Genomic DNA, 15,565 nt, shown 5'->3' on the forward strand with positions numbered 1-15,565 from the left:
ATATTTCTCCCTCTGAAATTTAACAGTGCACAAATAATATTTAATAAACAATCTTTAACTTTAAACAGACTTATTCAGATAGATGATGTCTGCTCAGCTCTCATGTTTTAAGAATGCTTTAAGAACACTGGACAGGACTGATCAAATCTTGCAATTTGTCTTTAATTTACATGCATTCCATCTCTCTCCCAGCATCACTTTCAATGTTTCAGTGAAGGATGCATTACTTTTGAACTATTGTTTCAAAGGTGGGCAATTCTTCAATCCTCATTTGCAGAGAATTTAAACTTGACACATTAAATTCCTGTCCAAGAACTATTTTTTCCCCCAAATGTATTCAGAGAAACAGATTATTCTTCATGTTGTTAGGGTGGAAAAACAATGTCTTAGTGCTTTTGTTCCTCTGATTATCAGGCCTATGCACATGGGTTTTTTAAAATGGAAACTTGTGACATACACAAGAGGATATTAGGCTACTTTTTAACTAGAAAAATTACAAAAATTCCCCAAACAAAACAGAAATACATCCCTTATATATGCCTCCTCCAATGACTGAGTTATTTTTGGATTTGAAGCTTCAAGGCATGCAGCAACTCTCATTTCCTCAATTTCAGATAAAATTTTAATGATGGCAAATGGTGATCTGAGAACAAAATGAGGAAGATATAAGAACCCAGAGAAAAATATATATGATACAGAAAAATACAGAGGGCAGATTAGTGGGTATTAAAAAAAAAATGAGCTCCAAACAATCTACCAAGAAAATTGCTGATGTGCCTTGTATTCTTTGAGTATGTAACTAGAATAACTAGTTTTCTCTGGGTTACTCCCATGTCCCTCAGAATGAGACTTAACTGAGGAAGTCCATAGGATTGAGAAGCTACTTGTGGTAAGGCATGAGGAGTAAAAAGGCAGCCTTTCTCTCTCAAGCTCAATTTGGTTTGAGATTGCACCCCCTCAGGTTTTTTTTCTATTCTTCCATACTTTATAATGTTTCCTAGAATGAAACTCTCACCATTGACTTTGAGAGATTTTTAGATGCTCGGCAATTGTTAATATTTGATTTAGTGTGGCACTGCTTGGTGTAAGGAGCCTGCTCAAAATAAGTGGGGATGAAGTTGGGGTTGATCAATAACCAAAACTTGAGCTATTGGAGATACTAACTCCAGCCCTGGGAGTGTTGGATTGTGATTTCTTGACTGCAGTCATGTCTGCTGGTTTTGCTGGTTGCTTTCAGCAGAATACAGATGTCTTCTTCACCATCACTCTAATGTGCATGAAAGGACAATTAGGAGTATCTGTTGCTTATCATTTGTTTTTCTTAGTGTGCAGAGTTTTTTCTGTGATCATATAAAAACAGATTTGTTAGCATTTTGATTAGATTACCTACAGTAAGTTCAAAGAAACAGGCGTACAGCTGATATACAGTGGCTCCAAAAGCACAGGTTTATGATCATTTTCATAATGCAGCACACTGTGTATCTTACTGCTAACAAGGTCGTTAATGAAAGTCTATGCTCAAGTGCCCGGCGGATATCAAGGCAGTCATACTTTATGTATTCTGCTTGTTAATGGTAAAGGTAAAATATCTATTACATGTTCAAAACTGCACTTTGGCTGCTCAGGAAAATGAGAGCTGTTCGCAGTTTCATTTCGTATTATCCGCTGCCTGCTTTGTGCAGAGCTGAACAGGTGATTAGGTAGGGTGTGGAGATTTTTCTTGTCTCTAAACTGCCTATTCCTTGAGAAGACAATTGACACTAATAATTCTTGCTGTATCTCAGCTGGTGAAAAGTCCTGTGCCCAGACATGGCAGGAAAGTGTTAGTAAATGCTGTACTTTTGTCTCTTGGTTGAAAACCCCAGAGGAGCTTTCTCAGATTAGTTCTCCAGAGATGCGTGAAGAAAGCAGTGATCTAAACAAGTTTTCTCTTGGATTTGAGAGCACTTTATTGTCAGGTGCAAACATCAACACCACTACAAGTGAAATGGGTTAATAGGCTTTCACATAGGGTGAACTGGAAGACACCCCACAATTTGTTTTTCTGCTGGCCTTGTTCTAGGTGAAATTACATTACCTGAGGGAGAGAACATTTTCAATTTAGAACTTCAGCAAATAGACTGGGTGCATTAATTATAGCATTCCTGCAACCAGGATTTCCTGGATTAGTTGTCAAATCATAAAAATGTCATAGTGGGAATTTGAAATATTTTGTATAAATGTGAAACATTCAGTCTTCAATCTACTTAATATTTTTAACTTCTTTTCCTCATTTTAATTTTTACTCATTTAAAAAATTCTGTGTTATAGAAAAACATTGACATGTGTAATAGTGTGGAAATGAAGCATATCAGCATTTCTGAAATTATTACAGTTAGAAAATGTTAATATAAAACCTTACATTGTTAAAAAAAATTTCCTGGTCTTCCTGACCAAACATTTTCACTAGTGACTTGACATGGGAATAGTTCTGCATTTGCCCCCTACTCCTCGCTGTCCCCTTTCCCCTGAAGTTGTAAGTTTTCGCTAATTTTAGCTGTTTGTGAGAAGGAAGGAAAAAAAAAAAAGAGGCCAAATCTAGTTGTACTCTTCCTTTACTTTATAAACTTTGACTTCCCTGCTAAATTAAGATAAGTTTTATGCATTTCCCAATGGTATCCTCTACTCCTCAGATTTTTAGAGGTCAAAGAACAGTATGTAGGCAGGGGAAAGCAAAACTAGTTAAAAGGAATAAATGCAGACTAGTCACATGGGTTTTCTGCTTATTGTCAAAGGGCTGAAATAATTCACCCCAGTGAAATATTGGCTGGGTTCAGGTGTCTTGCCGAGTTCCACAGCTGGAAGAGTTATTGCACCTGAACTGAGCTGCAGAAAGCAGTCAACTGATGTGGTAGCTCGAGGCAAGCCTGAGGTGAGGCAAATTTGTCTAAGTATCTTTTGATGATGATCTATGCTAATGGTTCTACCTCCTGTACGTGACAAGCACGCTCAGCTGACATCACTGTGTCCTAATAATCAGAGAGAAGGATCTTATTGGTGAAACACACCAAGGGCCTTAGGTATTGTGTGAATAAAGGCTGCCACGACAACACATCGGCAGGTTTTGGAATGAGCACAAAAGGGTGTGTTTTCTCAAGTGGGCTTTTTCATTCAATATGTCAGCTAGTTCTAAGTACAAATCAGGCCTCGCTGCAGCAGCACTGAACAGTGCAGATCAAGAAAAGGGAGCTAAAAGAAGTATTATTTTGTGGCATCAAAGATTCAAGGAGCATTTTCAGGCAGCAATCACCTTTCTTCTGTGTGTTCGTAACCTGTCTTGCTGAGTACAGGTCCTAGCTTGAGCCCTAGCAGCTGTAGAAGGCAAATGGTTGTGCATGAGGCATCTTGATCAGCTCCCAGCTGGCTGCTGCTGTTCTCCCCATCCCCCTCCAAATTACCAGGGTTACTGCCTGGCTCAGATTTGCTCAGGGTTACGTCTGCAAGCGTCACCTCTGCAACTGTAATACAGATAAGAATTTACCAACAATCTTGAGAGACATTCCCTGGCCTGAAGTGCTCAGAGGCATGTGACAGCAGGATTCAGGGTTGTGCTACCAGTGAGACAAACAAACACAGTCACGTCTAAGCGGTTGTGTTGCTTCGTCAGACCTGGCAAACCGATGATATCTCCTGTCCTTCTGGGCTCTACAGAGAGCTCTGTCTGGGAATGGTTTTATGCAAAGCTTTTGTAAATGTTTCTCTTCTCTTTTCTGAGGTTGTCCTTTGCAGATGTTAGGGAAAGAAGGAAGTTGGTGTCCCAAAAGGCAGTCTTGGGAAGCTGCTAGGTCAAACTGAAAAAACAAAACTGGGCTTAACTTCAGATCTCTATATTTTCCCTTGTAAATGTGTTTGTTTTATAACTGGTGCATCCTTACATGAAGATCTGCCTGATGGCTGCTATTTAAGTTTAATTCTGGCTCTGGCTGCCACCAGGCTGTGCAGAGGGGCTTAAGCTGGAGAGCAGCCCTGCTTTTGCTGTAATTGGTTTTTTCCCCAAAGAGTTTCAGCTAGTTTGTATGCCGTTTTCTCCCAGTCTGATTCTACTGGGTGAAGGGCAGGGACTGAAGAAGATTAAAATATGTCACCTCTATCATACCAAAAAGGAGACTGTCAGTTCTGGCACACTCCTCTGAAGTGGAGGATCAGCTGACCTGTGTGCAGCAGGAGAATGGAGACTGAGGGCATAAAATCACATATCCATACTGATGATAGTTCACGCTCAAACACTTTGTCATACGAATTCAGGTAGAAAAGAAGCTAGCTAAGAAAAATCTGAAAAAGGGAGTAGGTTTGCAATGTGGTGTTGCCAGCTGCTGGGGCTCTGACACCTCTGGGACTCAGGAAACCCACAGGAGTCCTTAAATCCAAATGTGGTGTATTCTGAGGACTCCTTTTGCACCAGGCTATGAAGCCTTTATCCATTCGGTGTAGGATTGTTTTTGTTCTCCTGGCTGGTGCTTCTATTCCTAAAGTAATTCAAATAAATGAATACAATATGTTTGGTGAGTATATTACTGTAACTAAGATTCCCAGTTGGGTTTCTCATTTAAGCAGCAGGATGGTTGAGAGAATTAAATTAAGACTTGGGTATTCCTCTGTCCTAACACTGTTCTGCAGAGTGATTCGTGGCACAAGCAGGGCCTGTTCACTCAGACTGGCATTTCCAGACTCAGGTGCCTAAAGACAGGCGCTTGCACATGTATTTAGGACCCACATGAACACTGTTTACTTTGTAGAGGTGCAGCTCCCTGAGAAGGGAGGGTGTTTACAGGCATTTGGCCTCTCTGGAAAAGGAACCAAGCTTTAGGCACTGAAGCAGAGAGGAAAAACTTCCCACTTTGAGTGGGCACAGTTTCCTCGTGAAAGTAGTAACAAATACTTTGCTGTATCACAGGAGAAGGCTGTGAGGCTGAGCTGCTGAATTTGGCATTGCAGCAGCATTTTGAACATAACAAAGCTTTTTGTCCATATGTGCTTGATGTCAGGGCTCACATGAAAGGGTATACCTTTATGATGGGGAAATAATAGATAAAGGAATGGAAGAAGAAGAAATAGAATTTTGACTTTTCTGACTGAATTGTGTGTTTAAATCTCAGATGTAATAAGAGTATAAATCTCCATAAATTTATAAAGTTTTTTTTCCATTTTTCTTTTTTTTTTTCTTTTGCAATATGGGAAGTAATGAATAGGCAAGTGCAATTTATAAGGGAGGAAAATCCAACAACAGGGTTTGCTGAACTGAGCAATTGAATGGTATTCCTGTGGAGTGGTTTTACAGTGTCACTTGAACCCCCCCCGGTTATGCAGTCTCTAGGTAACTGGAGGCAGGTCTGTTTTCCATAATATACTGACTAGCCTGGAACTAAAAACACAGACATAAAATTCCCCAAACCTTGCTGTATCCATTTCTGGCAAAGGTAATGGAGCCTGTTTAAAACCTTGTGCTTTTTATCCATGTCAAGTGACTTTTAAAGAGCGTGGTACATAAAGAAAATGGGGGTTTGCTTGGCAAGTTGTTCCAAATCATAGTTATGGCTTGATACAAGACATTTATAAAAGAAAATATATACTATATATTTTGCTAGAAGTACAGAATTAAGAATTAGATGCGATTTTGTTCGGCTTTGGGACAGAGCTTTGGGGGAAGCAGGCAACAAGGTAATAATGAAACAAAGCCTTACATGGAGGGAAGACAAGCCTTTTAGGAGAGGGCAGAAAGGTGGTGGGAGGCCAATGAAAGTGTGTACAGCTAGGGGAATGTGATGTGGGAGTCACAGCAAAGAACAAAGAAGTTGGTGAAGGGTGCAAGAAATGTTGATCAAGAAGCAGAGTTTGGTGAAGCTGCAGAGAAGGGCTGGAGGGGACTCAGAGATGGCAGTGAGGCACAGAGGAAGCCCAACTAGAAACAAACTGAAAACTTTGCCTCAAAATAGCGCCAGATGCTTCTGGCAGTCTTGCTGGTTGGTGAGTGTTGGAGTTCATGACACTGTTTGCGGTGTCTGTATTCTTCTTTGGATACAGCTTGGAGGAGGAAAATGCTGCCAGTGTGAATGACTGTTTATCCCAGACTGGTTGCAGGAGACAGAAGAAGGGGGAGTTTTTACTACCTTTTGCCACAACAGCCAGGATGGGAGAGTTACAGAGAGAGACTCCCTTGAGAAAAGTGAATTTTGGACTCTGTTAGAAATACAGAAGGCACAGACTGTGTATGTGCAGTAGTTAAAACTGAAAGGGAAATGGAAGCATGTTTTTACTTCTAATTCAGTCATATCTCACAGTAGGCAGGTTGACTAAATGTTGGATAGCTGCATTTCCAACAAGGAGGGAGCTGACACTGTATCTGTTGTACCATCTGTTTACCAGTTACCAGTGTACTGGGGAGAAGCTTCAGCAAGGAGTGGGAAATCTTCCAGAGTTCGCAGTTGTGTTTAACTGCTTGAATGCCAGCGATATGAAGTCAATGTATTGGCAAGCCTCTTGTGTTCTGAGCTAAAACTACTGTGTGTAGCCTCTCCTTTTCAGCTAGTGAAACTCTGCCAGTTGGGTGCTTCTCCTTGCACATGGCCATTGCTGCCAGAAGAAAACTGGCCCCTCCTAGCCAAGCTGCAGCCAGGGAAACACTTTTCATACCTGTGTTTTCATTGTTCTTTGCACTGGGAGGAGGAAAAAACCCAACTCAATCCTGCTAACAGTATACCAGAATGAAAGCTGGACAGCAGTGTTATGTTGCTATAGCTGGTGGTCTGCAAGGTGCCTTGCTGTTGCAGTGGTGCTTGGGATGTCAGTTTAATAATGAACTGTTCGTGTGAAATTACCAAACACCATAACTAAAAGCTCAAAAGAAACTAGCAGCAGCAATTCAGCCCATCATTCTGTTGCTGCTGGTTTGCAGTTAGGCTTTTGGACTGAGAAAAGTAAAAAAAAAAAAAAAGCTCAGGAAATCATATTTGGGCAGTTCTGCTTTGGTTTCCTATATCAGCTTTTTCTACTCCAAAACTGACAAAACCTGGGGACTACAAACTGCCTGATTGAAAGCTGCAGGTCCTCTCTAGCCCATAAGAGTAGAGGTTTCAGTTTCTAAGTTCAGTGCGGCACTAGATACAGAGCATGCATTTCCTAAATAAAAATTGTGATGCCGTAGGAGGAATAGCAGAGTTAGCTTCAAGCTGATAATGGTTTCAAGCCCAGGAAGATGGTACTCACTACCTTTGCTTTCTGAATACTTAATTTCCTTATTAAGTCAGTGCAGCTCAATAACTCTTTGCCTCTGACTCTAAGTATCAAAACTTGAGCAAACTCACAGTTAAACTTGTGTGAAACAGTTTTGATGTTGCACAGATCAGTTTCCAATGTGGTCAGTTTTGTGTTTTGTATCTCATCTTTGTCAGGCTTGAGGCTATCTGTCTTTCCCTCCAGCCTAAATTTCCTTAATGTTCATTTATCTTGACATAGAGGCATGCATGAACCCTCCAGATCAACTCTGTTGGTTCATAAAGTCCAGATAATTTCAGACACCTGCAATTCTTCCTCTTATCCATAATGAGACCCACAGTGAAGTGGATTCATCTTTTCTGCAGAATCTCTGTGACAGAAATGAGCTTGTTCACCTTGAGAGCTGCATAGTGGTGGTTACTGAGCCACTGAGCCCCAGTTAATGTCCCCACATATGCCCCTGAGAGGCAGGGCGTATGGTTTTTTTGCTTGACATTAGAATAACAGAACCATGCGTCTTCTAGCAAACTCAGGACCAGGCAGAGTGAAGTGATGTCTATCTGCAAAATAAACTGAACTTTAAGTGATGGCTACATTATAGAGTTTATTTCAATATTTGAAATCATGTGCTGGGACCAGACCTTTTAAGAAAAATGGTCTCTGTGCATAGCTGTTCCAGAAGCTCTGCTTTTAGCAGGCTTTTAGGACCTGTCATCTTTGTTTCTTTTCCTTGAGCAACTCTAACTTATCTGCCACCCAAGAGAGACCCTTTTAAAATCACTAGAGCTGTTTGATCTCAGATGCTCACTGTTGTCTTCTGCACTGTCTTAACAACATGCAAAAGCCAGTGTGTTTCCTTCTTCTCTCTTGAAAGTGATAGTAAGCTAGTATCTATCAAGTGAACATCCCCCGAACAAGGTTTTTTTGCTTGTTTATTATCACAAACCCCACTCATCTTTCAGGTGAGCACTAAGCAAAGTACTGCATTAACACAGGAAAGCTCCTGTTCCTGCTGGATGACTCTGCTAGGAGAGGCTAGTAGTTACTCCTACCCCCAAGGCCCATTATTTTGATGGCCATACTGTGTGTTTCACGATTGCATTTATATAGTCAGCCCTTCTGCAACAGTCACCAAAATGGCCCACTTTTCTATTATTTTTTTTCTCTCCAAGAAACAAATAAAGAAAAAACAAAAGCCTGACAGTAACTTTTATTGAGAGGAGGTTTGCTCTACACTATCTGCAACTTCTGCCAGGCATGTGGGCTCTGAATGCATCTTCCATCAGCTTAAGCTGCCTTTTTCCCTCAAGGAGCCACCTGAGTATTTGGACTCTGAGGTGGAGGCCTTTGCTCCTGCCAGCCTGGAAAGCCTTCAACATTTGTTGCAGGTCTTGGCTTTCATTCTTGGCCTGCCTTGCAATAACCCGGGATTTTGTGTGTGTGAAGATGTGTGTGATTGCTCCAGCACCTGGAATTGCCACATCAGACCCGTCACCGCCCAGCCACTGAGGCATGTGAGCTGAGAACTCAGCCAGCAGAAAAGCAGGTTAGAGTTGTGAAAAAACCCTCTTGTTTCATTACGGTCAGATACATATGGTTTGCTGCCTGGTATATATTATGGAGAAGGATGGTTTATGGGTCTCTTCTTTGACATGCTTTTTATGCAAACTTACATGTGATTATACAAAAGAACTGGAGCCAATTCCCCAGCAGTTGTCCACCTGTCCCGAGTCTTCGACTGACTGGAGAGGAAGGGAGTCTCTGTGCCCATGTGCTGCTGTCATGGTAAATGGGTTAAGGTGCATGCACTTGTGCCATTTGGTGGTTTGCACTTCGATGAAGCTGCCAAAATTATCTTTATGGCCTGCTCTGTGTAGCTGGTTGCTTCTGCTCTGATTTTCCTTACACACGGGCACCTAATTGAACAAAATGGTGAAAAAGACTTGCCCGCACAGTCACAGCGCTGTCCGCAGGCTCTTGCTTTGGCCATTCCCCACTCTCCGGAGGCCGCCCTGTGCGAGAGCGGTGCTCTCCTGCCGGCAGCCGCGTACACGACGGGACTGTGCCCTGCTGGAGTCCTCCGGCACCCCGTGAGCTGCCCCGGCACGGTCTGGCTGGGCAAGGCCTCGGGGCCAGGCGAGGACGCCCGCAGGCCGCGGCCGGCAGAGGCAGGGGCAGCGCGGAGGCAGCGGCTGCGGGTCTGACGCAAGCCCTGTCCTGCTCTCCTCCCCTCCCCCTGTCCGCGCCGCTTCCCCTCGTTACGGCAGGGCGGTTTGATTCATGAGCTTTCTGCAGGGCCCTTTGATTCATGAGCTTTCTCTCGGCTCGCCGCTGCGCCGGGTGACTCAGAGCACGGGCTCGCTGCGGGCTTCGTTAGCGGAGATTAACGTCAGCGCGCACCTTTTGTTGGTGAGAGGCTTCTCTCTCTCCCGCCGCCGCCTCCCCGCCCCGAGCTGCCGGCCTCTAGCTGCTTGCCGAGCGAGCATCGATTGGCAGACCCACGTTCGCGTCCTTGCCCCGTTTCAGGTTGCCACCTAAGTGGGCAGGATCCCAGAGATGCAGCTCAAGTGCCACCAGCTAGCTCTGATTGAATCTGGAGTGCAGGTTTAGACGTAAGCCGAAACCTTCTTCCTCGCCCAGCTATGCATCCGCAATGGCATTCGGCCTCTGAAGGGAACAGAAAACACTCATGTGTGGAAAAGGGATTTTGGAGGGCTAATCCTGTGTTCAAAAGAGCCTGGGGGTCGGGCAGCAAAAGTATTACAATCAGCTAAGCAAAAAGCTTCAAACTATAGCACCTTGTAATGTAAAAATGCCAGTCAGCAACTTGGAGTGTCACAAGAGAAGACCTGCAGCGACCCAGTGTTTCCTTTGGGTTGGAGCCACATGTTACCCAAGGTTTTTGCCTCTGCCCAAATCCCTCCAGTTTGCTGAGGTTGCTTCCTGGAGTGGAGAAGACAATTTTTAATGAGGCAGAGGAGGGAGGGAGGGAAGGGCTTTGGTTTTCATTTTTCTGAGCAAAGTGGCAATACGAAGAAGGGAATGGTGTACAGCTCTTGGAGCCAGTGAGGGAACTTGAGGGCTGATCTCTGACTCCTTCTCTAATCATAGATGGCTTAATTTTCTAAACCTGGCCTAGCAAACTGTCACTGAACGCTGCTGTCACACCAAGGTGCTTTGGCTGTTTGTAGCCAAGATATTTCTTGCTTAATCCAGTCCTCATTAACCCTTCCTCAGCAGGAAATATTGTGGCCCCTTGAGTCCTCTTGGTCCATCTCAGTTATGGGAGGGGTGAGAGATGCAACTGGAGCCACAGTCACTTCCTCTTCTCCCCAGTGAAGCTGCTTGGGGAACCACAAGGTGCTGGAAAGGAGCAGTAGAAGGAAAATGGTACTTGATTATTGCTTTAGCTCTCTGAGAACTGCCAATCCAACAGTACCATGACTGCTAACATAAAAAAAAAAAAAAAAAAAGGCAGAAATAGAAAAATATATATGCCAGTACCAAGTAAAACAAGAAATGGGGTGCTGCAGGAAGTAGGTGAGGCGTAGTCCATGTGCTGTGAATCACAGCCTGTTTTAACAACCAGCAGACTGAAGTTTTACTGCATACAGACCCACAAGCTGTCTCAAGGTGAAATGGTACCTTTAGGTGGCCTCTGGAAGGGCAAAGCAAATAAAGCTTATGTAGATAAAAAGCACAAGGAAATTTAGCCTTCTGAGAAGGCTTTGAAATCAGAGTGCTGCAAAATGGCAGCTTGTGCCTTATGCCACCGGGCCTGCAAACTGGACAGCAGGCTTTTGTGCTTCACAGGGACATTTAGCAAATCACCAACATTATGAGAAAGCTGTATTCATTCTCTAATAGATTGCAAACAAACAGAATAGCTTCTTGAATCTTTTGTCCCCTAAATGCAGGGTGAGGTAGTTAAAGTACAAGGATTTCTGGTAAGTGTTTATGTAGTTGCCTGGTTCTGATGCTGTATTTCAGTTGTAAGCGTTCCTTCTTTAGCAGTATCAAATTCTTTAATAACTAAGAATTTGCTCTTTCAGTCTGAAAATTGAAAGGGTAGGAAGGAGCAGGGAAAATAAATATATAGAAGCCTGCTATTCTATTTTTGTTTTCATTGGACTTCTGAAATCAATTTGCAAACAAATTTCCCAGCAATTTTTTGGTGGAAGTTTTAGCCTGTTCTTCTGAAAAGCAGTATAGAAGTAATCATAGGGATGAGACACAACCTGTCTCTAGATTTCTCAGCAGGAATATTTTACCTGCTGCAGAGATTTCTTCTTCAAGATTTTTGATAACTTGAGTTTTCTGAAGACCTTCTGGAAACAAGAATTTCCATGAGACTTTCTGTCTCATTCTTTAATAACAATGAAAAAAAACCCAAAACAAAACCCTAAGCAACGTTTTGGAAACCCTTATATTTCTGTAGAAACATATGCAAATGTGATGTGAATGTTCTGTAAAGCCTCAGAACAAATTATATGTGGAAAAAAAAGTAAATAGCAAAACAAAGCTAGAGGTACCTGAATGGAGTGAAAGAAGTGAGAGAAAAGCTGACTACATGTCTTTGATGCCTTTTTGTAGCATCATGGGACACTTCAATGGGAAGGGGCTTCAGTGCGTCCCTAGTCCAGCTTCCAGGTCAAAGCAAGATCAGCCTTGAAATGAGACCAGGTTGTTCCCGACTCTGTCCAGTGACTGCACAACCCCTCTGGACAACTTGTTCCCATGGTAAGGTATTACCTGTACAACTCTCTTCTTCAAAGCCAGCTTTTTCTTCTGGGTGGAGAAATTAAAAAAAAAAGACCAAAACATATTTACGTATTCTAATGAATGTGCATCAATCACCCCTGGGGAACAACACAACACAGCCATGTAGCTCTTCTGGGCTAAGCACGTAGCTGCAGCATTGGTATAACATGGGAGCAGACCTGTGGAACCTGGAACAGGATGCAATATCTCTGAGCTATAAAAATGTGAGGGTTCTGTAGTCCCTGGAGAAATGTGTATCTCATAACTATAGCTGTAATCATTTGCTTTCAATTTTTTTTTTTTTTTTATTTTGGACCACTATGGATATTCAAGTAGAGCTTCAGATTCCTTTATTGTGGTATTTAAAACAACCTTTTCCATGACTTGCTTTTGTGGCCCCCTTCAAACTGCCCTGTGAATCCAAGCACAGTTCAAAACTCTTGCTGGGAGTTTTCACCAGTTTTTCTGTATTTCTTCTCCAGATGTGTGTCTCATCTGTAAGTTCAGGGAAATATTTGTACTGTCATCCCTCATCGTTAACGCTAAGTAGAGGGCGTGATACCTTAATCCAATTTTTTGCAGTAAGACAAAGATAGGTCAAAAGTCAGAAAATTCTAAGTTAGTAACTTACATTTCTGCTGCTTCAGTTCTTCAGAAAGACATTCAGAACTGGCTTGCAGTCATCATAGGGTCCTTCACACGTATTTGTAATATTTTGTATTGCAAAGCTGTCTTAGCTGTGAACATTTAACACTAAGATTCAATTTTCAGTTCTGTAAAGACAGTTGGTCTTTGCAGAATAATTTGGTAGTTCCAAGTATCTATTTTCTGTGGTAAATAAAGTGATTTAAAAATTCTGATGAAAATGTGCCCTGTTTTTTATTATCTTGTTTTATCCTTTGGCTTTTGTTTTGACAAAATGCTGCATGAAATATTTCATAATATTAAAACCTAAAAGGAATGAGTAATGAATTCAAAATTCTGTGTTTATTAAAATGAAGCATTTAATTTTCACTAAATGCAGACAAGGTAACTGTAAAAAGTTTCAATCTTCGATTTCCTGGTAGGCAAACTCCTGCACCAAGATAATAAAATGCTGCCAAATTTGTTGTAGATTTTACTGGGACATGCACAGAAGTGCCAGAAGCTCGCTAGAAGCAGCAAAGAGTGAAACAAGTTAATACTTGTAGGGTTTCATTGGTCTTTACTTGTAAGCTAATTCTTTTCTCTGGTTTTCCAATCATTTTTCTCTCTCTGGTATATATGTTTTCTCTCTCTCTTACTGTATTTTTCTGGAAAGGAAGCAAGAACAGGAAGCGAATGCCTGAAAATTCTGATTAATAGTGAATATCAGGCAGAGAAAATATGGATGATACGGAATTAGGAGCATCTTTCTTCAGTAATTATGAAAATGAGATGGCAGAGCCAGTCCCTCTGATTGGGAATATGAGAATATGCCTAATGATAGGAAACAAGTTCTGTATCAGTACTTGTATTGCCTTTCTCCAGTCATTGCTCAGTAGAAGAAATTTGATGACAGTACAGTTAATAAAAGCATTTAGTCTTTCTTCTGGATTTTGTACCATGACTGCTTGAACGCTGATAACAACATAATGTTTATATCCTTAAGGATCTGATATTTCTGACTGAAACTCAAGTGAAAGCTTAGAGTAAAATTCATACCACATTGTGAAGCAATGTGCAGTGACATTTGTCTCTAGGACAAGAATTCAGAAATTAAAAGTTATTGAAGTCTGGCAATTTATATAGGCAATTTATATAACCTGAGAATTTAAACAGATAATATCAGTATATAGTATTTAATTGTAGGAGTGGAATTCTGTAACATGCATCAAGACAATGTGTTTGTAAACTGGCTCATGCACTACAGCGTGAAGAGGTAAGGGTAACTTGCAAAAGTTTTTGTTCATCTATTGCCCAGCCTTTATGAAAAGGTTATACTCTCCAGAGCTATCTTTTTTAAGTATCGTGTTTTTTTACAAGCATGATAGCCTTTGGAAATTATCTATGGATACACCTATGGTGTGGTCTTCAGTGTCCTAAAGAGATCTGGACCTGCATAGATGATCATTCCCAGGTACTGGGCAGCACGTTTAATATCTCTGGAGCAGAGAGAGCTTATGAATGCTTACTAAATGTTTTGTAGCAGCAGTCTGGTTACATGCTGCTTAGAGGGAATCATTGGCTTTTTCTAAAGGAAAGCTAGTTTCTCAAATTGTTTATGAAAAGTGGCTTCTCTGCAAAATAACCAAGTACAAAAATTTGTCTCAGTCTGGTATAGCCCCTGCTTGATTAAATTCTTCTTTGTTGTTTCAGAAGAATTAGAACAAAGTTTTCATAAGTATCTTGTTTAAATCACAGGTGTATAGCAAGTTAGAAGTTATTTGGGGAACTTGTTGGTAAACTTCCCTGGACAGGAGATTGCTCTGAAATCCAAATAATTCATTTCAGAAATAGGAAAATGTGAATGTACACGATGGCATGTTGCAGGAGAGGAGAAGGCAGACAGGAAATGAAAAAACCAGCTGATGGAGTGACTTGAAAAACATCCAAACCATCTTGATTTTGAGTCTGGAACAGATGTAGGTGCAGTTGCAGCATATAGTGATCGGCAGAAGGAACTGCAAGTGGGGCTTTTACTTTGAAGGACGGAGAACATCAGTGAGCTGTTCCATGAAGTATAAAAACCACATTTTTTCATTTTGTCTTTATTTCTGCTTCTCTATTATTCTTTTTACCTCAAAACCCCTAGATTTTTTTTTTCCTATTTTTAGTAGAGGTCTAGTTGGAGGGTGTAGGCAGGAGAAATTTGCTTGGAAGGCTGATTTGAAGGGCTACATGGTTGAAGAAAATTATATTCAAACTTGTCAGAGGTATAAAGAGATATATTAAAGCCCTTCTCTGGCTTTCTAAAGTACAGCTTTTACATAATCTCATAATAAAGATTTTGAACAGAAAATGAGTGAAGTAGTGTTCAGTAGTATTCTTTATTCCATCTTGTTTCTTTGAAGCTCAGTTACACTGGCCTAATAAAAGTTATGAGGCTTTTTTTTTTTTCTTACAAGAAAGGTGCTAAACTTTTGTGAAAGAACTCAAAATTCTACCTCATTTTGCAAATATGTTGAAAAGAATGACATTTGGAGATGTGGTATTATCTCGCCAGAGCCTATGTGCCACTGACTACATTTTACTCAGATTTTATTTTGTAATTGTAGTCATTAGAACAGAGGTTTAAGCAGCAGGCTCTTTTTCCCACATGAAGAACCTTTTAGTCCTGGTAAGGTAAATATTTATTTTTTCCATAGTTTGTTTTGTTGTATTTGCAGAACCAACCCTAAATATATATTTCTGGTGTAAAACTGCATATGCAACACAATCTTCTGTATGTAGGAGGTATAACTGAGTATCCCAAAGTTTATTATTAAATCAACACACAATTAATTTAATTATACCTTAAATTGATTTAATAGCATGCTTTGGCACGAGGAAATGCAAATTCAGGATTTTAAAATGCATTTTCTTTTATTTAACT

Source organism: Motacilla alba, chromosome 3 (assembly GCF_015832195.1).
Source record: "Motacilla alba alba isolate MOTALB_02 chromosome 3, Motacilla_alba_V1.0_pri, whole genome shotgun sequence".
NCBI classification, from domain to species: Eukaryota; Metazoa; Chordata; class Aves; order Passeriformes; family Motacillidae; genus Motacilla; species Motacilla alba.